This window comes from Micromys minutus (assembly GCF_963924665.1).
Source record: "Micromys minutus genome assembly, chromosome: 18".
NCBI classification, from domain to species: Eukaryota; Metazoa; Chordata; class Mammalia; order Rodentia; family Muridae; genus Micromys; species Micromys minutus.
The window spans coordinates 52,863,714-52,890,521 of NC_137953.1; the positions used below are offsets into that span (position 1 = coordinate 52,863,714).

Genomic DNA, 26,808 nt, shown 5'->3' on the forward strand with positions numbered 1-26,808 from the left:
GTTCGATCCCTGTCTTGGATGGTGACATGCCCAGGAAGTCTTACCCATTACTGACTATTTCTCTAGCATGCCAAGCTACACTTGAGGAGACAGTCCACTCTCCATCACTGCAAAAGCCTGTATCAATAAGGCTTGAGTTCTGCGCTGTTGAAATTGTATATGGCACATGCACCAGAACACCAGGACACATATGAGGACCAAGAAAAGGGCTAATCTAGCTTGTTCAGCCCACTCTTTCATCCTTGAGGTGGTGGTAGTAATTTAAAATCTTTTCTAGGCCTGAATAAGGTCATAGCTGAGGGGCCTGTACAGGCCAGGGAACAAAGCACGGCATTCTAGGCTCCAAAGCCAAATGATGCATGGATGCCCACCAAAATATGCTATAAAACAATTATCAATATTACAATTTAAAATCCTATTCTCAGACTGATTATACAACTGAATGCAATTACTATTCTGAAAAAATATTGGTAATTATCTAAAAACATAACAATTTTTAAGGGAGAATATTGCATCCCCAAGGGGTGCAATATCCTCATCCCAGGGTAAGAAAGGCAATTGCAAGGAGGTGTTAGATGCAAAGAATCGAGGGAAAACTTGTGCTGGGTGCGTGAGAGGTAAAGGTGTAGTGAACACTGATAGGAGCCCCCATCGCAAATCTTCAGTCTTCACCACCAGGAGCATCAACAGCATCAGGCTCATCCACAGGGTTGTTGCTCCGCTAATCCTGGATCACACTGTTCAACCTCTCTGGGACCCACAGTGACTGTCGACATTCCTGAGGAAACACACAAACAGACCCTCTCGCCCAAACCAACACCGGATCGGGACCCTGCCATTTGCCAGTCAGGACATCATTCCGCATAACCAGGCCTTTGGGAGTCACATCAGGATTGGCGTGACACTCAGCAGCAACCCGCCCATGCTTAAAAAATTAAGGTAAAAAGAGCAATAGCCAGTCTCTCCCTAGGGGAAGAACCTTCGGAGGCAATTCTCCCCATTTGTTTAACTAGACACTCCTTGAAGGTGCATTGAGCATGCTCAACGATTCCTTGTCCTTGAGGATTATAGGGAAATCTGTGAGTTGCTCGAACGCCCATCATTTTGCAGAAGGACACAAAAAAAGCAGAAGTATAGGCAGGCCCATTATCTGTTTTTAATTTTTTGGCTGCCCCCAGGTGTTCCATGCTTCAAAGCAATGTGCAGTTACATGACGTGCCTTTTCCCCAGTATGTTGAGATGCAAAAATGATCTCAGAGGCTTTATCAATAGAAACACAGAGACACTTTAGTTTTCCAAATTCAGGGAAATGAGTGACATCCATTTGCCAGAGGTGTAGAGGGTGCAATCCATGTGGCTTAACCCCAAACCCAATCTGAGGTAGCAAAGGAGCACACTTCTGAAACCCTTTTACAATATCCTGTGCCTCATCATGTGTGATCTTAAAGCATGAGGACAGGGACTTGGAATTAACATGGAACTGTGCATGAAATTCTTGAGCCAATGAAATAGGTGATATATTGAAAAACATCAGGCAAGCTCTGGTGGCTTTATCTGCAATATCATTTCCCTCCACTAGGGGACAAGGTAAGTTAGTATGGGCACAGGTATGGTGTACAAAAAAGGGTGACATTCTCTTCAAAATCAAGTCACAAAAGGTGACAATGAGATATCCAATAGTAGATTTTGAATTGATTTTACCCACTACTTCCAAGCAGAGCATCATGTTAACAACATACTGGCAATCAGAAATCAAGTTAAAAGGACCTGGAAATAACTCAAATATCTTAATCACAATTTACAATTCAATAACTTGGGGTGATGCAGGGGGAAATTGTATGGTAACTGGAGAGGAACCTGCAACCACATATGTTCCTTGTCCTGTCTTGGAACCATCTGTAAAGATAAGTGGGGCGTCTGGCAAAGGATCCTTTGAAGGGATGCAAGGGAAAACTACAGGATGAGTGGTAATCAACTGTAGGATAGGATCCTTAGGAAATGATCTTCAAAGTTACCCTGAAAACTATGCCTCAAATTTGACCAATCATCTATTGAGGCTGATAAAACTTCCAACTGTTTTATATTATAGGGAACTACTAAATCCTTAGGTGAGATGCCAAAATACTGTATGCATAGTTGAATGCCTAGCAAAGCCAATTGTGCCACTGAAGTGGAATAATTTTTTTGACCATTTCTTCCTTGTAACATCTGCATAACTGCAGCTGCTAGGCCTGCATTAGTTAGCAGTCCTACCAGGACCCTGCACAACTTCAACCCGGCTTCTAACCCTTTGCTCTTGTATGAAGCGATTGCTTGCCTACACCCCGTAGTACACTGTTCAAATATGAGTTGTTTCAGTAGAGACATGGCAGAAACAGGATCTCCAAATCACACCCCCCCACCCCCGCTTCCATCATCCTTGCCACAAAGTCTGCAAATGGCTCTGTGGGTCCTTGGAGAATCTTAGTCAGATTTCCACTTACTTCCCCTCTATTTGGGAGGTATTTCCAAGCTCTAGTGCCTAGATTATTGGTCTGATCATCAGGATGCAAACTATGCCTTTCTGCTCTGCCTGGGGCATAAGGAAGCAGAGTTGGGGGCCCGGGAGTCGATGGTTCAATCCATACTTTCATTTTCTCTAAACTGTTGGCTATGTTCTCTAGATCGTCTTCCAACATTTCTCCCTTACTAGATACTTCTCCTGCCTCTGGATTCTGGGAGAACTTGTCCCTAACCTGATTCACAGCCTCATTTCTCTTCTCCAGCTCCGAACTACATCATTCGTCATCTCCTATACAGTTTTTCACCAATTTCCATACCGGCAGCACTCCTTTAGCTAGTACCCCTTGCTCTTCAGCAATCCACAAATCCTTTCCTAATTTTTTCCATCTAGACATTGTGAGATGTCCAGATACCGGGAACCAGGGAGCTACCTGGTCTACTGCTTTTAAAAAATTCTCTACAGTCTCCTTTCCTAGCCTGATTCCTTTTGCTTTTAGCAAATCCTTCAGAGCTTGGCGAACTGTCTGAACTGCTGTGTTTCCCATAGTGTCGGGTGCAACTTGTCCCTGTATAGGGAACTTTATTGTCTTAAACCGAGAGCCTTCCTCATCCCCTTTACTGGGAAGCTTTATAGTCTCAAACAGAGAACCTTCCATGTCTCCTCTACCGGGGAGCTTTATAATCTCAAACTGAGAACCTTGATTGTCCCACTTACCTGGGAGCTCACTGACTAGTCACCCTGACCGTGATGAGTTCTGAATGCCAAAGGGGAGTTTTGCCGTACGGGCCACCACTTGTCACTACCATTTCCGACCAGCAGATAAGGAGCAATGACACAGTGTTCTTCTCAAAATGGTTTATTCAGGAACCTTACAGCATGCCAATGAAAATCTATCTTCCCCTTTCTCTCACTCTTTCTGTTTCTTTCTCTCTCCCCAACCCCAAGTGCAGTACTATTATCCTCTCTCATCTCCACGTCCTCAGTCCATGTTGTGTAGCTGCAATTCATAGATCCGCATCATCTGGCCTGATCTTGAGTCATAGGTACACCTGCGTAGCTCACACGAAGGGAGGACACATAGTGTATCAAATGTTTTGTGGGTGGGTTGGTATCCCAATCCCTCAACTAGAAGTCTTACTGTTTATGAAACACAACTAGTTCGGGTTCCATATTTCCTGTTGTTGTAGTTTCAAGCTCATGCCAGATATGCCTCTCACACACTAATTTCAATTTTCTCTCCCATATCTCTCTCCCCTCATTCCTTCTACATTTGATGTCTTCTGTCCTCCTCTATACTCTCTCTCCCAAAAAGTTTCCTACCTCCACTCAAACCTGATTCCTATTTAATTTTCTATTCTCAGTGAAATTCCCACATTTTTCCTTGGGCCCTCCTTGTTATTTATTATTTTGGGGTATGTGGATTGTAGCATGGTTATCTTGTACTTTATGGCTAATATCCACTTATAAGTAAATATATGCCATGTGTGATTTTCTGAGTCTGAGTTACCTCACTTGTGATGTTTTTTCATAGTTCCATCTATTTGCCTGGAAATTACATGATTTTAATCTTTTTTAGTGGTTGAGTAATATTGCATTATGTAAATAAATCACATTTTCTCTATCTACTTTTCAGTTGAGGGACAACAAGATCATGTCTGGATTTTAGCTATTATGAATAAAGGCTCTACAAACTTAGTTGAGCAAGTGTCCTTGTGGAATAATGGAGCTTTTTTTGGATATATGCTCAGAAGTGGTACAGATAGATCTTAAAGAACTATTTCCAATTTCCTAAGAAACTAGCAAATTTGTATTTAGAGATGGTACAATTTTCTCTCCCACTGAAAAGGAGAAAATTCCTCTTGCTCACATCTTTGCCTGCCTGAGTTGCCACTTGGGTATTTTTATCTTCGCCATTCAGATGAGGTTCTTAGAGTCATTTTGATTTGCATTACCTGTTGAATCAGAATCATGAACGTTTCTTTAAGTACATTCCAGGCCCCAAATATTACTCTCAATAATTCTCTATTTAGATCTATACTTAATTTTTAATTGGATTATTTGTTCTGTTGATGTCTAATTTCTTGGGTTCTTTCTATTTGGACATTAGCCTTTCATAAGATACAGAGTTGGAGATGACTTTTTTTCATCTATGGGCTGCCATTTACTTTACTGACAGTGTCTCTTGTCTTACAGAGTTTTTGAGTTTCATGAAGTCCCATTTATTAATTTTGGATCATAGTGTCTGAGTAGTTGGTATTCTCCTCTGGAAGTTTATATATATATGCCAATGAGTTTATACTCTGGTATATCTGATTTTTGTGTTTCCTGTTTTAGGTTGAAGTGTTTGATTAGCTAGTTATTGGGTTTTGTGCAGGATGATTGATACAGATGTATTTGCATTCTTTACATATAGACACCTAGTTAGAGCAGCACCACTTATTGAAGATGCTTTCTTTTTTCCCCATTGTATAGTTTTGATTTCTTTGTCAAAATGAAGTATGCATAGGTATCTCAGTTTACTTCCAGGTCTTCTAATAGATAACATTGATTAACCTGTCTATTTTATGCCAATATTAAACTGTTTTATTACTGTTCCTCTGAAACCAGGATTGGGGATACCTCCTGAAGTTTTTTTATTGTACAGAATTGTTTTATCTATCCCAGGATTTTTGTTTCTCCATAAAATTTAATATTTTTTCAATGTCTGTAAAGAATTGTATTACAATACTTTTACAATTTTGATAGAAACTGCACTGAGTCTACAGATTGCTTTTGGTAAAATGACCATTTTTTGCTATGGTAATCCAACTAATCCATGAGCATAGGAGATCTTTTTTACCTTCAGGTACTTTCTTCAATTTCTTTCTTCAAGACTTGAAATTTTTTGTCATACATGTCTTTTACTTGCTTTTTTGGGATGACACTGAGATCTTTTATTTTATTTGTGGCTATTGTGAAGTGTGTTGTTTACCTAATTTCTTTCTCAGACCATTTTTTATGTGTATAAAGGAGGCCTACTGAGTTTTTTAAATTAATGTTGTATCCAGCCTTTTGTTGAAGATGCTTACCAATTGCAAAAGTTCTTGGGGGAAATTTTTAGAGTTACTTATGTATACAATAGTAACCTCTGCAAATAGTGATACATTGACTTTTTCCCTGTTAATTTTTATCTACTTCATCTTCTTTTGTTGTCTTACTGCTAGAGCTAAAACCTCTACTGCTATACTGAGCAGATATGAGAAGAGTGGACAGTCTTGTGTTGTTCCTGATTTTAGTGGAATTGCTTTATATTTCTCTTCACTTATTTTGATGTTGGCTATAGGCTAGCTGTTTATTATCTTTATTGTGTTTATATATGTGACTTTTATTCCTGATCTCTCCAACACTTACATCATGAATTATCAAAAGCCTCTTCCATATCCAAGGAAATGATTATGCATTTTTTCTCTTTCTCTGTTTGTATATATGCTATTAAATTGATGGACTTTCATATGTTGAACCAATCCTAAATCCCTTAGATGAAGCCTACTTGATTTTTGGGTGATGATTTTGATGTGTTTTTGAATCCAGTTTTTGGTTTTTTATTGAGTATTTTTGTATTAATAGTCATAATGGAAATTGGCCTATTTTTTTTTGTTAAGGCTTTGTGTGTTTTAGGTATCAGGGTGATGGTGTATGCAGAAAATGAGTTTGCCAATGTTATTTCTGTTCCTATAAAAAGTTTGAGAAAATGTGACTATTACCACACTTTTGAGGTCTGGTAGAATTTAATACTAAATCTAACTGGCTCAGTGCTTTTTTTTTTTTGTTTGTTTGTTTGTTTGTTTTTGTTTTGTTTTGGGGGTTTGTTTGTTTGTTTGTTTGTTTGTTTGTTTCAGACAGAAAGAATTGGGAGACTTTTAATGACTTCTATTTCTTAGAGGTTAACAGTATATTTAAACTGTTCACTTGATCTTGATGTAAACTTCATTAGTGTCATATATTAAAAAAATTCATTTCATTAGATTATTTTTAGTTTAATGGAGTATAAATTTTTGAAGTAAGACATAATGATTCCTTAGATTAGCTTCCTTTCTGTGGTTATAGCTCCCTTTTCATTACTGATTTTGTTAATATGGGTATTCTCTCTCTGACATTCAATTATTTGGCTATGGTTTTGTTTATTTCTTCATATTCTCAAAGAAACAAATTTTTATTTTGTTTATTTTTTGTATTGTTCTCTTAGTTTCTAATTAATTGATTTTCAGTCTTGAATTGGATTATTTTGTTTAGTCATCTTGGATATGTTTGTTTTTTTTTTTTTATTCTAAAGCTTTTATGTTTGTTGTTAAGGTGTAACTGTGAGGTGCCTTCAATTTCTTTATGAAGGCATTTGTGGTAATGAAGATATCACTTACTGCTGCTTTCATTATTCCCTGTAAATTTGAATATGTTGTATATTTGTTTTCATAGAATTTTATCAAATTTTTGCTTTACTTCTTTATTTCTTCCCTGTATAAGTGGGTGATGAACATAGAATTTTTCTGTTTTGATGAATTTGTATGCTTTCTGTTGTTTTGTTGCTGTTTATTTACAGCTTTAATTTGTGATGGTTTGATAAGATAAGGAAATGATTTAAATTTTCTTGTATCTGTACAGACACACTTTGTGACAGTATATGAATAATTTTGGATAGGTTCCAAGAAGTGATGTGTATCTTTTTTTTTTTTTTTTTTTTTTTTTTTTTTGAGTGAAATGTTCTATAGATATCTATTAGGTCTATGTGTCTTATAACATTTGCTAGTTCAATTACATCTGTTTTGTTTCTTTCTGAAAGATATGTACACTTATGGGTATTGAAATCTCCCACTGTTGACATGTGGGATTTAATGTGTGGTTTAAGCTTTAGTGACATGGCTTTTATGAATGTGTTTGCGTTTCCATTCTTTCCATTTCTCTGGATTGAGAGGCCATCTCAGCAAAGTTTTCCTGTGTCAGGGATGAAGTGTGCTTCCCCAACTCTTTTGATTACTTTTAGTTGAATGTCTATTTTACTAAATATTAGAATGGCTATTCCAGATTGGTTATTGTGTCCACTTGGTTGGAAAAATATTTCTGTAGACCTTTACTCTGGGGTAATATTTATTTATTTTGCTGAGGTGTGCTTTTTTGTATTCAGCAGAATGATGGGTCCTGTTTTTGCATCCATTCTGCTAACCTGTGTCTTTGTATTAAGAAATTAAGTCAATTGATTTTGATGGCTATTAGTGACCAATCTTTCTTTAAGTTTTTGGTATTTAGTGTGGATGTGTGTTGGTGTATGTATGTGCCCTCTCTCTTTTGGTTTTGCAAGAATGACATTATTTATTACTGTGTTTTTTTAGATTTAGTGACTCTCCTACGGTTGGAGTTTTTCTTCTAGTATCTAGAGTTGGATTTGTGGATAGATATTATGTAAGTTTAGCTTTTTTTTAGGGAACATCTTGTTTTCTCAATTTTATTTTTAAAAGGCGTGCTTTGTATTATCTTAGGTATTGCATGACATCTGTCCAGGTCTTTCTGGCTTTTATGGTTTCTGTAAAGAAGTCTAGTGTAATTCTGATACATTTGCCTGTGTATGTTACTTGACTTTTTACCATATAACTTTTAATATTCTTTCTTAGTTCTGTATTTTAGTATTTTGCTTCTTATGGGGTAGGAGATTATCCTTTTATGGACCAAGGGAGACAAGGAGCAACAACTTGGTGTGCCTTTGAGCTAATACGCATGCAGAGGATTGGGGTTCGAGGGTGTCTCACTTGGATGTCCTTGATGGAGGCAGCCCTCCAGAAATGTTAACAGATCCCACTTTTTCCTGTTGCAGACAGTTGTCTGGGAAACAGGCTTTCTGTGGGCAAGAAAATTGTGCATTGAGGTTTTTATGTGTCACTTAACACTGAAAACAGACATGCACTAAATAACCACGTGTGTGGTTACTAATCCTTTGCATCAGCCTCCCTCTTATCATGAAAACTAATGGAATTATCTATAATATTGTACTATATCTTTTTATACATACATCCCTGGTCCCACAGAAGAATGTTGTCTGGCATGGTATGGAGATTATGTTGGTGCATAGTTTGATGTGTTTCACTCCAGCCACAGCTGATTCTAAGCATCTTAGTGCTGAGGTCAGAAAGAAAGCACATGACAAAGACAATTTCAGGAGATATGTGTTCACTTAATGACAATGAAGAAACAAGTGCAGGTGGAGATCAGTGTAGTTTCAGACAGAGTGTTCTCTCCAAGAAATGCATCTATTCACCTACTTCTTTAACTAGAAATAGATAGCACCAAATTATATTTATCAATGGACTATTCCATTGATTAAGCCAGAGTTCTCTCCTGCAAAGGCTCTCCTTTGGTAACATATGCCTTTTAAAGTACTTTATATCCAAACTACATCACATGATCAAGAATGCGTAACTGCCAATCAGGTGGCCATAGTGAGCCTTCCTTAACATCAAAATCAAGGAACATTCCATGAACTGTTCTGTGTATTTTCTTCGTCCCATGAGAGAAGGTGGGAAGAGAAGTTATGAAACATTAGGAAGAGCAGAACCTCTGTAGTGCCCAATTCTGTCCTCATCTCTTTTTCCACTTCCTCTACACTCTATTGAGCACTCTGATTATAAAAAAATTATAAACTATCAGAAGGCAAAATGTTAATTTGCATTTTCTGTTTATAGACAAAGAACAATGGCAGTCCTGTAAAAGATAATAATAAAAAAGCTAGATACAAAGTTACTCTTTGCTTATTTAAGGATTAGAATTTTAGGAGCTTTAAACTCAGTAAATAAAAATCAGAAAAAAAGAAAAAAAAAGAGTTACTGTTGGTCACAGACATTCTCTTTAACGTGCTCTAGAAAATCAAGACTTGAGGCTAAAGAATTCTTATTATTAAACTTTTATTCAACTTCGGAGGAATACAAAATTAAAATGATTTTTACATCAACTTGGTCCAGATATATGTGAAGGACATTCAATTAAGTGATTAGATATATTTCTCACAGCACTTATGTAAATTATGTTCATATATTTGCATATGATATTAATAGTCTGAAGAAAGATCAGGTGCAGTTTAGTTTGGACCTGAATGTGAGTTTCAGCTCCTGCAGGGATAAGATAATGGAGAGCATCCTGGGATGGGGTTTCTTACCATATTTCCTAAGTATTTAATGTAGTTGGTGATGAGAGATGAGAGCAACACATGTCCTCTGACACTTTTCTATGAAGTAATGCAGGGAAAACATGAAGTATTTAGGAAGAAATTAGTGGTTTCAAAATATATTATGAAATATATGTGTTTTAAAGGTTTTCAGTGTTGTCCTTTCCACATTGAATATAGTGATGTTTCCCCAGACAGGCCTTTTACTGCCTAGATTTCTGATTTCCTTTTAGTTTTAATAAACTTTTATTTTTATTTTATTAATTTTACAAATTCACACATTGTGGGCCTCCGTACCAGAGACTTTCTGTAAAGACCTCTTGCCTGGGCATGTGTGAGAATTCAAAAAAAAAAAAAATAGAAAGAAAGAAAGAAAGAAAGAAAGAAAGAAAGAAAGAAAGAAAGAAAGAAAAAAGAAAGAAAGAAAGAAAAAAAGAAAGAAAGAAAGAAAGAAAGAAAAAAAAGAAAAGAGAAGAAAAGAAAAGAAAAAAAAGAAAAGAAAAGAAAAGAAAAGAAAAGAAAAGTGTACAAGCAGGGAGGGGGGATTGCCTCTGCCTCTTCTCCTGCTACCGCTGCCCCTGTCTCCACTGCTGTCCTTTTTGTTGCTTCAAGACTGCACTGGCTGCATGGAACCAAGCTGTGCTGAGCTAGCAGTGCTGGCAGGCCAGCAAGTGGAGTGCAGGTAAGTGTCTGGTGGTCTCTCCCTGTACAGTGTTACAGCTCTTATAACAGAGGCTCTCAGACATTGCAGTAATTCTCACACACCTGTAGGGGCATTTCCTCTAGTCATTTGATTGGCTGATAAAGATGACAGGAAGCCAATCTTTTGGTGAAATTGTGTAGGCAGGATCTTGTAGGAAGAACAGGAGTGGAAGGGGAACTGGGTCAAATGAGATGGAGGACAGAGAGAGAATAAGATGGGAGGAGAAGGCGATAAAGAGGAATCAGAACCATATGGCCTGGAAGAACCACAAGTGTCTAGCAATTTGATAGCTGGGCAATATAGTAGTGAAGTGGTTTATTCGTCCCATCTAAGTGTGCAGCTTACATTTATATTATTGAGTTGTGTGTTCTTTGCATGGGCATTTGGGGGTTGGAGATTTACCATTATACATCTCGCTGGTATATTATGTCACTAGTGTTTTCATTTTAATGGGGCTAAGAGGATCTGAGTGAGCAGTGGCTGGCTTTCTGCAGGCCAGGCTGAAGGGGTAGATGGCCGGAGAAGTGCAAGAGGTACCTCCAAGAATTTCAAAAACGACTGGTTTAGCAGCTCAGCAAGCAGAGACAGAGAGCTATCTTCAGAGCAGGTTTTTGACCTAAGCAGAACAACTTGGCAGCAGGCTGAGCATGGAAAACAGAGCAAGTTTGCTGCAGGAAACCTGCCATAGATTGGGTAAGACCGCCAGGGCCGGTGCCTAGCCAGATTTAATGTGGTCTCATTTTTAAGACTGTACCCAATCCATGCACACACATACACACACACACACATACACACACACACACACACACACACACACACACACACACACACACACACAAACACACCTTTACTCTTTTTGGATAGGAACTTATATACAGTTTGGGGATGAGTTGATGTGATGGTTTGCACAGGCTTGGTCCAGGGAGTGGCCTTATTGGAGAAAGTGTGTCACTCTGGGGCTGGGCTTGGAGATACTCCTCCTAGCTGCCTGAGGATGCTTAGCCTGTTCCTGGTTTCCTTTGGATGAAGATGTAGAAATCTCAGCTCCTCCTGCACCCTGCTTGCCTGGATGCTTCCATGCTCCTGCCTTGGTACTGACTGGACTGAACCTCTGAACCTGTAAGCCAGCCCCAATTAAATGTTGTCTTTTATAAAACTTGCATGGGTCATGGTGTCTATTCACAGCAATAAAACCCTAACTAAAAGAGTTGAGGTCTGACAATAGGTACTTCCTATTACCTTGGTCAGAGAAGTTAGTAATTCCTATCTACATGTGGAAGGGCTTGAGGCCTTGTCCATACCTGACTGATGGCCACAAATATCTCCATGGGAGTTAGAGGCTGTGGCTACCTGACAGGTCCTGGTGCCAAAAGCAAACACAGCTTCTACCATCCCTTCAGGATTCCCAGGCCTTCTAGTCTTAGCTCAACCTTACCAGGCTTCCCCTCACAGTCCACTGCCCTGAAACACACAAGTATGGCATTTTTACACCATTTTACCCCACCTTTTCTCACTCCAACTTCTTCTGAGCTCCACCCTATCTCAACTAACACATCCCCTCTAATTACCATTCACAAACATGCACACACACACACACACACACACACACACACACACACACACACACACGACACATGTCTTCTGTCAAGTTCACATAGTGTTGCTATTCTGTGTATGTGTGTGCTTGTTTGTCTCGTTTCAAGTTGACACACAAACTACAGATATCTGAAAGTAGGGAACCTTAATTGAAAAAAATGCTTTCCTAAGATCTGACTGTAAAACTTTTTTTAATTAGTTATTGATAGGGAAGTGCCCAGCTCATTGAGGGTGGTGGTATGCCTGAACTGGTGGTCTTATACTCTATAAGAAAGCAGGCTGAAAAACCCATGATGAGCAAGCCATTAAGCAGAACCCCTTCATGGCCTTTGTATCAGCTCCTGCTACTAGGTTCCTTCCCTGTTTAAATTCCTATCCTGCCTTCTTTTAGTGATTAACAATAATGTAGGAGTATAAACCAAATAAAATCCTTTCCTCTTCAACTTGCTTTTGGGTTATGGTGTTTGTCACAGAAATAAAAAGCCCAATGAAGACAATGAGCTTAGAGCTGATTTCTTGAGATTTGTTAGTCAGGATGCTTTCCCCTGGTGAAGACTGATTTTCATGCATTCGATCAGAAGCAATTAATTGTGTATGGCAATTAACTGGTGAAGGCTTTGTGAGTTCTTCCCATTTAACTTGGGCATATCAATTTGTGTTGTCATGGTTGAGGTCTTATTTAAGAAGCCGTATTGTTCAGGTTTTCTGGGCACAACTTTCCCATCATTTACAGAAGGTCTACACTACATAAGGTCCGTTGGGTCTCACAATCTTTCCATCTTTTTATCCAGATTATTGTCTGGGATTTAATTACTATTTCAAACATCTATGAAGATTTGAAACTTAAAAGAGAGTTAAGTGGTCCATTTCAAAATTAAATCCCCCAGCCAGTGTAGATTTTCAAACTCAAGAACTGTATCAAATTTTCTTGAAAAGGTTGGTATTTTCTCCATGACTTAATTTTGACTACATATATTGAAAATTGCAATTCACTGTATAGGATGCTTATCTAGGTATTTTGTAATATACCTTAAAGAAATAAGAGAAAAATATCAGCCATTTTGTGTGTTTCCTATCATATAAAAAAATTCTTACTTATATAATGAAAATATGAGTAAGAGAAAAGAGGGAAAATAAACACATAATAGAGGAAAGATATTTGGATTTTTAAAAAAATCCTCTGTTTAACAGTGATCTAGCTGCACCATCCTCTGTTTAACAGTCATCTAGCTGCACCATCCTCTGTTTAACAGTCATCTAGCTGCACCATCCTCTGTTTAACAGTCATCTAGCTGCACCATCCTCTGTTTAACAGTGATCTAGCTGCACCATCCTCTGTTTAACAGTGATCTAGCTGCACCATCCTCTGTTTAACAGTGATCTAGCTGTACCATCCTCTGTTTAACAGTGATCTAGCTGCACCATCCTCTGTTTAACAGTGATCTAGCTGCACCATCCTCTGTTTAACAGTGATCTAGCTGCACCATCCTCTGTTTAACAGTGATCTAGCTGCACCATCCTCTGTTTAACAGTGATCTAGCTGCACCATCCTCTGTTTAACAGTGATCTAGCTGCACCATCCTCTGTTTAACAGTGATCTAGCTGCACCATCCTCTGTTTAACAGTGATCTAGCTGCACCATTCTTCTTTTATGGTGATTGCTTCTGACTTCTTCCCATTGCCAGGATGGATTTTTTTAATGTCTATTTGGTTTCTCAGTGTAGCACAGAGCCTTCATCTTAGTTCAGTTTCCCGTACTTTTTTACACTGAATATGATCCCTTTGATCTACTGCATTCTCCTGTCTATTGCTGAAGATCACATTATAAATCTGCAGACCATCTGAATATAGGATGTTATTTTGGTAATATTTCTAAATCATATATTCATTTCTTAGGAAGGTGTAACAAAAATACATACAAGACAGTCATCCTCCATGTAGTGTGGAGTTTAAAACCATTAATTTTATTTTTTGTCATTTTTGGTTTATTTAATCAACAATCTATTAAATTAGCTGAAAGTGGTTAGTTAGGGTTGTATGGCTGTGAATAGACACCATGACCAAGGCAACCTTTACAAGGACAACATTTAATTTGGGCTGGCTTACAGTCTGAGAGAATCAGTCCATTATCATCAAGGCAGGAAGATGGAAGCATCCAGGCAGGCATGGTACAGAAGGAGTCTATTATCATCAAGGCAGGAAGATGGAAGCATCCAGGCAGGCATGGTACAGGAGGAGCTGAGAGAACTATATCTTCATCTGATGGCTCCTAGTGAAATGCTCATGTCTAGGCAGCTAGGATGAGAGTCTTAAGCCCATGCCCACAGTGACACACATATTCCAACAAGGTCATGTCTCCTAATAGTAATATTTCCCGGACCAAGCATATACAAACCATCACATTCCACTCCCTGGTCCTAACATACTTATTGAAACATATAGGTCTATGGGAGGCATAACTAAGGAAATCATAAAGCAAAATACATTTAGTTTAACTTCCAATATGCTCATAGTGTATAGCTGTCTCAACAATGTTAAAAGTCCCGCCCCAGTACCTTTCTTGGTCAGTCTACCATCCTATTTAGGGCCTCTAATTTGTTACAACTTGTACCCAAGCTCTCTCTTCTTCCCAAAAACCCCAAATTTCTTTTCTCCTCCTCTCTTCCCTCTCCAACCTGGAAGCCCTGCCTACTCCTTGCTCAGTGATTGGTTCCCTGAAATCTTTGTTCATCAGGGGAAGGTCCTTGCCACATTTCACCTTCTGTCCAATTAAAAAGAGAACTTGTCTCTCAAACATAAGCTAAGCACAAGTATTCTTTATAAAGTACAAAATACATCTAACATCCAGTCATAATTTTTGTGAATTAAATAGAACACTCTACTATCTGTTTTAACTTAAAAGATGCTTAAAAGCTATATGTCATGTCCTGGTTAGCTCTTATAGTATTTGAAAACTATCCAATTACATATCTTTTCACAAAGTTAAATAGCCTGGGTAGTCTATGAGATTATAGTCTTCATGCCTATCAGAAATCTGAAAGTGACTAATATTAACTGAAAATAAAGTAAGCCTAACACAGCTTCTAGAAATGAGAAGTTGTAAAGACAGCTGTCTACCTGTCATAGCATCAGTCATCAGCCTTATGCCCAAGGAATCTGGCACATATTAAAGAAACTGGAATTAAGGACTACCATATTATGTCTTAGAAGAACAAAGTTTTTTGATAATTAAAATTGTATCATGTCAAGAACAGTACAGGTCTGAAGGAGAAATAGGCAATTTTTGCCCAGTGGCTACCTTAACACAACGTTAAACTTGTCTGGCGGTAATTACCCAGTTTCTACTTTGAATCCATGAAAGGGGAGCTTATTTGAGCAAATACATCTCAACAAATGATAAATAACATTAAATGTCAAATTCTGTGGATTTCTGACATTTTGAAAACTGTATTTATAAACTGTGGTCCATTAACTACTCTCAGATGTTTTTAAATAAAATACATAGCAAGTACCCAACCAATTAACTCAGAGAAAAGATTTCGTCATCTGGCCCTTAACTCATATGCTTAATCATCTCAGATCAATTTGCCGTGGCATTAATTAAAGAATTAGGTACCAAGCCTATACTTTTATGAGCTTTTATCGATAGAAGAAAGGTATATATCCATACCTAAACATAGTAAAAGCAATATACAACAAACCAGTAGCCAACATAAAACTAAATGGAGAGAAACTTGAAGCAATCCCATTAAAATCAGGGACTAGACAAGGGAGCTCACTCTTTCTCTACCTATTCTATATAGTACTGGCGTCCCCACAAGAGCAATAAGACTACATAAAGAAGGCAAAAGCATACACATTGCAAAGGAAGAAGTCAAAATATCACTATATGCAGATGATATGATAGTATATTTAAGTGACCACTTAAATTCTACCAGAAAATTTTACAGCTGATAAACAACTTAAGCAAAAAAGGAGGATAAAAATTTAACTCAAACAAGTCAAACATCATCCTCTACTCAAAAGATAAACAGGCTGAGAAAGAAATTAGAGAATTGACACCCTTTGAAATAGTGAGAAAGACAATAAAATGCCTTGGGGTGACTGAAGGATCTATAGGACAAAAACTTCAAGTCTCTGAAGAAGGAAATTGAAGAAGATCTCAGATGATGGAAAAATATCCCATACTCATGGATTGAAAAGATTAACATTGTAAAAACAGCCATCTTTCCAAAAGGACTCTACAGATTCAATGCAATCCCCATCAAAGTTCTAACTCAATTCTTCATAAAGTTGAAAAGAGCAACTTGTAAATTCATCAGGACTAAAAAAAAAACATAGAATAGTGAAATCTATTCTCAACAATAAAAACACTTCTGGAGGAATCACAACCCCTGATCTTAAGCTATATTACAAATCAATTGTGATGAAAACTGCATGGTATTTTGGTAGAGAGATAGGCAGGTAGATAAATGGAACGGAATTGAAGATCAAGAAATGAACTCACACACCTATGGTTACTTAATCTTCAACAAAAGAGGTAAAACCATTGAATGAAATAAAAAAAAAAAATCTCTTCCACAAATGGTGCTGGTTCAAGTGGTAGTTAGCATGAAGAAAAATGCAAATAGATGCCTCCTTATCTCCTTGTACAAAGCTCAAGTCCAAGTGAATCAAAGACCTCTACATAAAACCAGGTACACTGAAACTATTAGAAGAGAAAGTAGAGAAGAGCTTAAAAGACATAGGCACAGGGGAAAATTTATTGAATAGAACTCCAATAGCTTATGCTCTAAGATCAAGAATCGACAAATGAGACCTTATGAAATTGCAAAGCTTCTGTAAGGCTAAAAATACTGTCAAGAAGACAAAAAATAAGCCTGCAGACTGGAAAAGAATATTTACCAATCCCATATCTGATAGAGGGCTAATATCCAATATATACAAATAATTCAATAAGCTGTACTCTAGAGAATCAAATAATCCTATTAAAAAGGGGATACAGAGCTAAACAAAGAATTCTCAGCTGAGGAATATCTACCGGCTGAGAAACACCTAAAGAAATGCTCAACATCTTTAGTCATAAGAGAAATGCAAATTAAAACAACCCTGAGATTCCACCTTATACCAGTTAGAATGGCTGAGATCAAAAACTCAAATGACAGCAGATGCTGGAGAGGATGTGGAGAAAGAGAAACACTCCTCCACTGTTGGTGAGTTGTAAGTTGGTACAACCACCCTGGAAATTAGTCTGACAGTTCCTCAGAAAATTGGATATAATACTACCTGAAAGTCCAGCTATTCCACTCCTGGGAATATACCTAAAAGTAGTTCCCACATATAACAAGGGCACATGGTCCACCATGTTTATAGCAGTCTTATTTATAATAGCCAGAAGCTGGAAAGATCCCAGATGCCCTTTAACAGAGAAATGGATACAGAAAGTGTGGTACATTTGTACAATGGAGTGCTTGCTACTCAGCTATTAGAAACAATGACTTCATGAAATTTATAGGCAAATGGATGGAATTAGAGACTATCATCCTAAGTGAGATAACCCAGTAACAAAAGAACACACATGGTATGCACTCACTGATAAGTGGGTACTATCCCCAAAAAGCTCAATATACCCAAGAAACAATTTGCAGACTTTATGAAGCTCAAAAGGAAGGAAGGCCAAAATGTGATGCCTCAGTTCTTCTTAAAAAGGAGAACAAAACACTCATGGAAGGAAATGCAAGGTCAAATAGAGGAAGAGAAATTGAAGAAAAGATCATTCAGGAGCCAACACACCTAGTGATCTACCACATATGAAGCCACAAAGTTCAAGCACTATAGCTGATGTCAAGAAGTACTTACTGGCAGGAACCAGATAGAGATGCCTCCTCAGAGACTATGTCAAAGTCATATAGATACAGCTGAGTATGCCTGCAGCTAACCATCAGACTGAACACAGGAGCCCCTATTAGGGTGCTAAAGAAAGGACTGAAAGAACTGTGAGGTGTTGTGATCTCATGGGAAGAACAACATTATCAACCAACCAAACCCTCAAAAACCCCCATGGACTAAAACACCTTTTTGAGCATACATTGAGAGATGTATTGATTCAGTTGCTAAAGATATGTAGCTAAAGATACCAATGTCTGGAATCAATGTGAGAAGAGGCTTTTGGTCCTGGGAGGGCATGTTTTCCCAATGTAAGGGATGCAAAGGCAATGTGGTGGAGATGGTGATTAGGCAAAAGAAGTGTGAGGGGGATGGGAGTGGGGTGGGGAAAAGGGATAACATCTCAAATGTAAATACAGAGCATCTGATAAAAATGAGAAAAAAAGTAAAAAGGAAAAGAATGGTACGCTAATAAAAAATCCTGACTCTTCATCAAAGCAAATTCTGTACCAGTGTGATAAATTATAACTTCAATTTAGTAACAATTGTAAGAATTTCTACCAAGTAAGGTTATGACTGCCCAATCAATTCTAACTAATTTCTCCCTGTTAAATTATGACCATTTCTAATTTTCCAAGAAAGTCAACCTTGGAATAACGACCTTTCAGGTCCTCAAAATCCAGAACATTGTGTCAATGATGCTTCATAATTTCTTCATGCTGAATATGGGCTTTGAGATATCTTGAATGTGGGCAGGGAGAATGAGGGAAATGGTTAGGCTTTAAGCATGCCACGCCAATGATTATTATAGTCTCTGGTGACTGTCCTGATTGAATCTGTCTAGAAGTCCCTGGGATCATGTCTTCAAGTAGGTCAGTTCCACATGTCTGATATGGTATCTCCCCAAAGCTGTACATTCTTCAATATACAATTCTCAAGAAAAAATTTAAGTATCATCAAGATATTTGTATGGATTATACCAGTCTATGTAAGGTATACAGATTGTTTAGGATAAAATTCTCATTTTCTGTTTATTTGTTTGTTTCTTTTGTTTTCTTGAGTCTAGCTCTTCAGGACAATTCCCTCTATCAAATCTGATCCATATAACTCTGGAAAGTCTCCAGGGTGAAATCACCCTTTCTAAGAGCACAAAGACAAAACCCTTTTCCCAAATCAGCATATACTTTAGTCAGGAACCAGAAAAGTTTGTATCTTGCATTTTCTCTCAGAAGAATAGTATAACCTCAGAGCTCAAAATCACTTCCTTTTTTTGAAAATTAAAACAATCGAAAACAAATGAAGGAAACTAAAATACTGTATGGGCCTATTCTTAGGTTTTTTCTAATTTGTCATGATAGGAAATTAGCCCACAATTCTCATGGAGCCCATGTTAGAGAATATGAGTTTCTTGCACACTATAATATACCATCTATCTGTTATGCTCTCTGCCTGGAGTCTCAGACTTCTATTTATTAATAACTTTTATAATATCTATTTCTTATGCTCTTTACCTGGAGTCACAGACATCTGATTATTAGTAACTTCTATAAAATGTACCTATTATGCTCTGTGCCTGGAGTGACAGACTTCTATTTTTCTAATCTTACTTTCAAACCATGGGTGAAAAGCTTCATGTAATTCTGACCAAACTCTGTATATAAATCTATCCTAAAAGCAAATAAACCAATCTTTGAAGTAAATCATACTCCAATAAACCTCTGCTAAGGAAGCAAGCAGCTCCTCTTTTTGGCTTCACACTCAGAGTAGCCTGTACTTTTCACAGTAGAGGACCTCAGAATTTTCTATCAGAGACTCCCTCTGTGTTTACTTGTTACCATGCTTCAGTCCACTTTACTCATCCAGGATCCACCTTTCACTTAGAAAATAAAATTCTAACTTTCAGGTTAATAATCTTAAATTTCTAGTGGATTTTTGTCCTACCTTGGGTGTCATTAAATGATAAAATAATAATAATAATAATAATAATAATAATAATAGTAATAATAATAATAATAATAATAATAACATGGCACCATGCCATGCTAGCACAGGACTACTTCAGGCACCAACAGGCCACATGGCACCAGTGAGCTGTCCTCATGTCAGCAGACTCTGTCCTGGAACTCTGGAAACCTCTCCTCCCAACTAAGTTCCCATGGACGGTTGCTGCCATGCTATCCCCAGGCATCCCAATTCTGTGGCGGGCTTCAGTTTAGAGTGTCCTGCCCCTATACCTTTCTCTTGAACTCTGTTGGGTCTCTGTCTGAAGGAAAACACCACACTAACCTAGTCTAAAATCAGCTGGTAACCCAATCGCTGGGTGCAACAACTAACATCCTAATTAGTAAGCCATACTAAAATTAATTCTCCTGTAGCAGATCTTGGCAGATCCACCATCCTAATGTGAGCCTCTAGTTTGTTACATCTTATACCCAAGCTCTTTCCTCCTCCCTAAAGCCCCAAATCTATTTTCTCCACCTTTCTTCCCACCTCTGAACTGGAAGTTCTGCCTACTCCCTGTCCACTGATTGGTCTCCTAAAATCTTTATCCATTAGGGGAAGCTTCTTGCCACAGCTGCAGAATTCTGCTGTTTGAAGGAGCTAAAATATGCCCCCTTTGACTATTACATTATTAATAGCTTCTTTTTTTTCCAACTCCTTCACTGCCTAAGCTTGGCTGTCCTGGATCTTGCTCCATAGATTGACTTTGAACTCAGAAATCTGTATGCCTCTCTCCTAAGAACTGGGAATAAAAGTGTGGTTCACCTAGACTGAATTTAAGTTTTTCTTCACCTAGAACTTGCTCTATTCTAGGCTGGCCTTGAACTCAGAGATTTGCTTGTTTCTGCCTTCTGGGTTTACATTTAGCTTGGTAGAATCTTGCCACATATTCACTACTTCCTCAATTTGATTTGATATCCTTAAACACAAGTGCAGTCCTTTTTATCCTCTCTTAACTCCACCTCCTCAGTCCATGTTGCATAGCTGCAGTTCATAGGTCCCAGTCATCTGGCCCGATCTCGCATCATGGGTGCGCCTGCGCAGCTCGCACAGTGGGAGTGGCTAATCTGGGGTGGGGGGGGCGGCAGGAGGAAGTCAGGTGCTAGTCATAGACTAGGCCGGAGTCCCAAGTGCCATCTTTGGACTGCCGCCACACCGGCTCTCCACACCAATCCTCCGAGAAGTCTTAGAAGGACTGGAGTACCTGCATAAGAACAGAATGATTCACAGAGATGTTAAAACTGGAAACATTCTTCTAGAAGATGGCTCTGTGCATCTTGCAGATTTCGGTGTTACTGTTTTTTAGCCACTGCTGGTGACATTACCAGAAATAAAGTGAGAAGGACATTTGTTGGCACCGCCTGCTGCATAGCACCCAAAGTTATGGAGCAGGTTCTAGGTTATGATTTTAAAGCTGATATGGGGAGTTTTAGAATCACGGCAATTGAAGGTAGGCTTTAATGCTGGCACTCCGGAAATATCCTCCTTCTTTAGAAACTGGTGTTCAAGACAAAGAAATGCTGAAAAAATATGGAAAATCATTTAGAAAAATGATTTCATTATGCCTTCAAAAGGATCCAGAAAAAAAAGACCAACAGCAGCAGAACTGTTGAGGCACAAGTTTTTCCAGAAAGCAAAGAATAAAGAATGTTTTCAAGAAAAAGATACTGCAGGGAGCACCTACCATTTCTGAAAGATCTAAAAGGTCTGCAGAGTCCTGGCTCCAGTGGCGGTCTCCATAAAGCAGAGGACAGAGGCTGGAAGTGGAGCGACAACGAGATGAGGAGAGTGAGGAAGGGACAGCCTCAGTTTCTCAGCTCAAGTCTCTAAACTACTCAATAACACATTCTCGGCAGCTGGGGACTTTGCTTCAAGAGAACAGATTTCTGTGCATCAACCTCAGTCCGCTGACCAGATGATGCCCAAACAGGCAGCTCAAGCCTCTCTCCTGCCCCCTGCAGAGCCAGCAAAACCAGCGCAGCTCAGTCTTCTGAAGAATGTCCCAGGACACCGAGATCCTTATCAGTCTAGTGCTTAGATTAAGAAATTCTAAAAAAGAATTAAATGATATTCGATTTGAATTTTCTCCGGGGAGATACACAGCAGAGGGCATTTCTCAGGGATTTGGTGATCATGGAAGCTAATTTGCAGAAAATTGTGAAAGAACCTCAGTCAAGTCGATCTGTCACTTTGAAACTGGCATCTGGTGTTGAAGGCTCAGGTATTCCTGATGATGGCAAACTGATAGGATATGCCCAGCTCAGCATCAGCTAAACCAAGACCTGGAAGGGTCAGCCTAGGAGATGCCACACATGCACATGTCTGTTGCTTCTGTTGGCCTGAAACTACAACTGCCAAAGAACCCAGCAAGGAGTCTCCCAGCTCAGCGTTTTTGTTTTATCTTGATGTTTTTCTTGCTGTCCCCCTTCCCACTCCCCTTTTCACACAAAGAATGACAAGTTAGATCACTAGTGACCAACATCCTCTCAGAGAGTTCCTTTGAGGAACTGCTCTGTCCCCTCCCACTCCCTCCATCTGAGAAGCAGAAGAAGCCAGGATGTGCCTCTCCCATGCCTGCTGGGACATGAGCATCTTGGGATATCTCTTTAACACTCAAGAAGCAATTAAAAGTTGATTGTTCAGCTGGAGCCTAGAGAATTTAATTACTGTTTTTGTTGTTGTTTTTGTTTTTGTTTCTTTGTACCTGTTGTGAATTATAGCAACATTTGTTAGAAAAAAGCACAGCCTCAAATGGAGGCAGCTTAAACTTTTATCTATCTCCTTCATGGTGTCTCTTACATGATTTGCTGATCTCAGGCACCCTCTTCCCTGCTCCCTCCAGAAAGAGTTGCTAGCCTTAACCTCAGCTGCTTCAAAACATCTGACCACAGCCAGACTTCAGCCATCTGCTCCTTCAGAGTGCAACTCTAGATTGTTTGTGCAAAAAATATCAAGCAATGGCTTATAAATCTTATCTTACCAGAGGTAGTTGAACAAGAAAAATAATGTTGTTACTCACATCATTGGGAAAGTATTTTCGATATTTAAAAGAATTAAACTGAAGAAAAAAATGATCTTTGATTCTCCTGTGAAGATGGATTTGCCTGGCCTCTAAGTCATTCAGAAATTTTGTACACAGCGGAGATTTTTGCAGCAATAAAGGAGACTCACACCAGGTTAGAGGCCTGCCTTCTGCTCCTCTTTTTCATTGATTATGTGGAGAGGGGTCTTCATTCTCTAAACTGACCCAAGATGGAACATGAAACCCGTGTGCTGTAACCTTTATTTACATGAGTAGAAAGTGTGAATTTGATTTTCTACAGAAATTATGTAACTTATTCTTTGGGTTTAAAAAAGAGAACTCAATGCAATATGGGAATAATCAGTGAGGCTGATTTTTCTTTTTTCTTAATGTTAAATAGTATTTGTCTAATTGCTAATAAACCTACCAAGTTACCAAATTTTATATAAGAATCAAGTAATCAGTCTGGCCTTAATGAGACACATAAAGATGGGCTCTGAGCCTGTAGAAAGGGACTAGCTAGTTGCCTTTTATAGATCCTTATACCTGCCATTGTTGGGTTGATGAACAAGATTAGGTACCCAGTATTTCATTCCTCTTACCCCATCCCATCCAGTTCTGAGGATCAAACCAGAGGATTGCTCCTATGAGCAGCTCTATTGACTTTTCTCTTGGAACACACCTGAAATCTTTCCCCATCTCTAACCTGTGTCACCTCATGTGTCATTCATGTTGAGCCTATAGTTTCTGGTATGGACTTTTATACTGATGAGTGTAAAGGTATGTTGGGAAAGATGTTGGAGAGGAAAAGAAGATGGATTTGAAAAGGGAGTTGGTAGAATAGAGGGTCCAAGGTCCCCGCAGGATGATAAAAGGAAGAATCTGCCTAAATTTAAGGGAGAAAAAAGACTGACCAGCTAGGTGGAAAACCATTTTTTCTTTCTTCTTTGGCCCACTTGTTAGAAGTAGGATTATGAGGAAACAAAGACAGGGAGGTGGGATTGCTGTATGGGAAGAAGGCAATGTTACCTTTGACAGAAGACTTGTGGCTTGCTGTAGAATCCAATTTGATTTCAACAGCTTGACTTATTGGCTCAGGAAGGAATTTGATTCTGTTATGTTCTAGCTTTTGACTTGGGGGTGGACCAGTGCCAGGATGGCAGTAAACAGCAGCCCACCTCCTGTTCAGATTCTAGACCATCATCACCTTTGCCTTGCTCTGGGGAACAGATGTGACAGTAAAAGTGGCCCAGGGCTCTTTTTTCATTCATTATTTGCTTTTTTTTATTTTTATTTTTTATTTTGTTTTTTGGCAACTAAGAGGTTTACTTGTACGTCACTGCATTTTTTTTTCATTTTTAATCAATAAAGTGTAAATTGCCCTAAAAACAAAATAAATCTAAAAATATTTCAAATCTATTGTGGAACTGATGATTTTGTCATTTTAAAACTCATACAAACATATCAGTTTTCTAGTTGAAATGCACATTAGAGATCATAAATGATCATAAAGATCATAACTAATAGAAATGCCTGAATTCTGTAGTAATATAAAACACAAGATTACTTTCTCTAAAACTTTAGATTCCTATCTTGAAACTCTCTTTGTTACCTTTTTTTTCTTTTTATTGTAACTAAGAACACAGTAAAAGGTTAACACACCTTGTACCAAGGAATCATAGAGAGAAAGACATTAAGAGTCATGTCACTTCACCTAAGAAGAGAAAAGCAAGATGAGGTATTTGTCAGCAAAGACTTAATTTCCTGACCTCTCTGGATCTATCTTCAGGAAGCAAATAGAAACAGTATCATCTTGCCAGATGTACTAGTGAAGCAGCAATCTATGGAATCTTGAGAGCTGTCATTTCCATTGGTTTGAAAGGTACATCCAGTTCACTTCACACCAGATCTCATATTTCTCCCAACACAGCAAAAAGAATATTATGACTAATTTATTTTCTTGCGAAAAACTTAGCACCTCTACTTCTGTCTCACGGAAATGAATAATGATTCTCATCTGGAGCATGAAAAGAGCTTTATTAGCCCAGTTAAAAATCCATTGCATTTACAAATATTTACTCAAGAAAAGATTGATAAATTTGTTGCACAAATGATACACCTCCATCCACAGCATAATTTCTGCTCTTCTCAATGTTTAAAAGTGTGCATGCATGTGTGTGAGAACGTGCGTGTGTCAAATATAGAAAAGCCGCTGAAAACTGCATAACTCAAATCTACACCTTTCAATAAATTTTAACAATATTAGATCAAAACTAGGTTGAAATTCTAAAATCCATGTTCTTTCATTTATCTTTTTCTTTAGTTCTAAAAGTCACTCATGCCACAAACACAATGACTTTCAGATATTGCACTTATGTTTTTGCCCTAGTTTAATCCCCCTGAGATAAATATAACCCATGAATTTACCGTGATATACTAGGAAGTCATTTTTGTGTGCCTTTTATGTGCATACATATTAAAACTAAATATTGTTTTATTTTGTCAGAAAATGCCCAACTCAGCTTTTTCCCAAGAGTATTTCATTCCCAAGATCTTCATTCTCCCAAAATGAAGTATTAGCTTGTAGTCACAGAGTTTTGCCTCTTGGTGTCTTTGTATTGTTGGCCCTGCCTTTCTTCTCACTTGATCCTTCCTTCCATCTGGATATCCTTATCAGGCAAAATGATTCTAAACAACTGTCTCTAAGGCAAGTATGCAGAGATGCTTTGTCATTTCTAAAGGACAATCTCATTTATACTAAGACTGGGATGTGAGAAAGAGAAGAAAAATATTGAGTAAAATTAGAAAGTTGATATGATTTTTTTTTTAAATTTTCTATGCCACAGGAGACCTACAGTAAAAGATTAGTGCATAACACCTTAATAACAGAAAATGGAAGGATTTCTTCTCTTTTACTTTTTAAAGAGCTATAGTGGAATGATTAGACTTTACTTTTAAATGAGCTGGCATATGAGGATAGCCTTGAAAGAGTTAATATTTTCTTTCAAACTCAAAACTCTTGCAGAATTGCAGAGAGATGAAAAAAGCGAGGCATATAACAAAGGAAGAAAGGATGACAATATGGTTGCTGTATTCTACTGCAGAAATTCAGTGGAACAGTTTTACTTCTTCCTCTGGAGAGAGTGCATACCATTGACCATGAAAGAAAGTGAGCTTTGAAACAGAGCGAGTGAGTGTGCTACTTGAATAGGTTAGGATGATCACGTCTGGATGGACTAACCTTTTTCTTGTAATCCTTATGGTCATTTCTTTAACTTGTCAAAGAGGTTGCTAAACAATGCTCAACTACTCTCTCTTCCTCCCTCTCCTTTTTTTCTTTCTCCCTCTCCCTCTTCCTCTCTCCCTCTACCCTCCTTTTCTGTGTGTGTATGTGTATGGTGAGGGTATCCTAAGGATGAAACTCTGGTCATGCTGGCTCAATTCTCCTTTACTCACTGAACTATGTTTTCAGTCTGACAAAATGCTTAGCTCCCCAGTACATGAGTGAGACATGGCCAGTACATGAGAGGGAAACTCCAAAAGCATGAGTTACTTCCCAGTACTTTCTCAAAGAATGTGTGTCACTTAATGGGAATACTCAAGAAAGTAACTTTCACAGCATGTAAATAGGACATACTTCCTGTGTATAAGTATGTCAATAAAAAGCATGAGAAAATACTCTCCCATTCTGGTTTAGCTACAGACTGCTACACTTCTAAGACTTTGTTTATTGGAAACAGGGTATCCAAAAACTGAGCTAGAGTAAGATTATCCTGAAATTCCTTTCACTGCTAACTTATCAAAGTAAAATTATTGATACAAACCATTATATTTTTATTTAAATAGTATTTTTGATACAAAATGTCTAGTATAAGTCATGATTCTCCTTAAAACTCTTAGAAAATAACATT

The 26,808-nt window shown here is 38.1% G+C and overlaps 1 pseudogene across 1 annotated transcript; it reads left to right on the forward strand.

Annotated features, from left to right (window-relative positions):
- Positions 1 to 10,315: 10,315 nt before the first annotated feature.
- Positions 10,316 to 22,149, forward strand: LOC308432675 (serine/threonine-protein kinase OSR1-like; annotated as a pseudogene). The gene is made up of 2 exons: positions 10,316 to 10,371; positions 21,007 to 22,149. The product of its transcript is annotated as a serine/threonine-protein kinase OSR1-like (transcript).
- Positions 22,150 to 26,808: the final 4,659 nt, after the last annotated feature.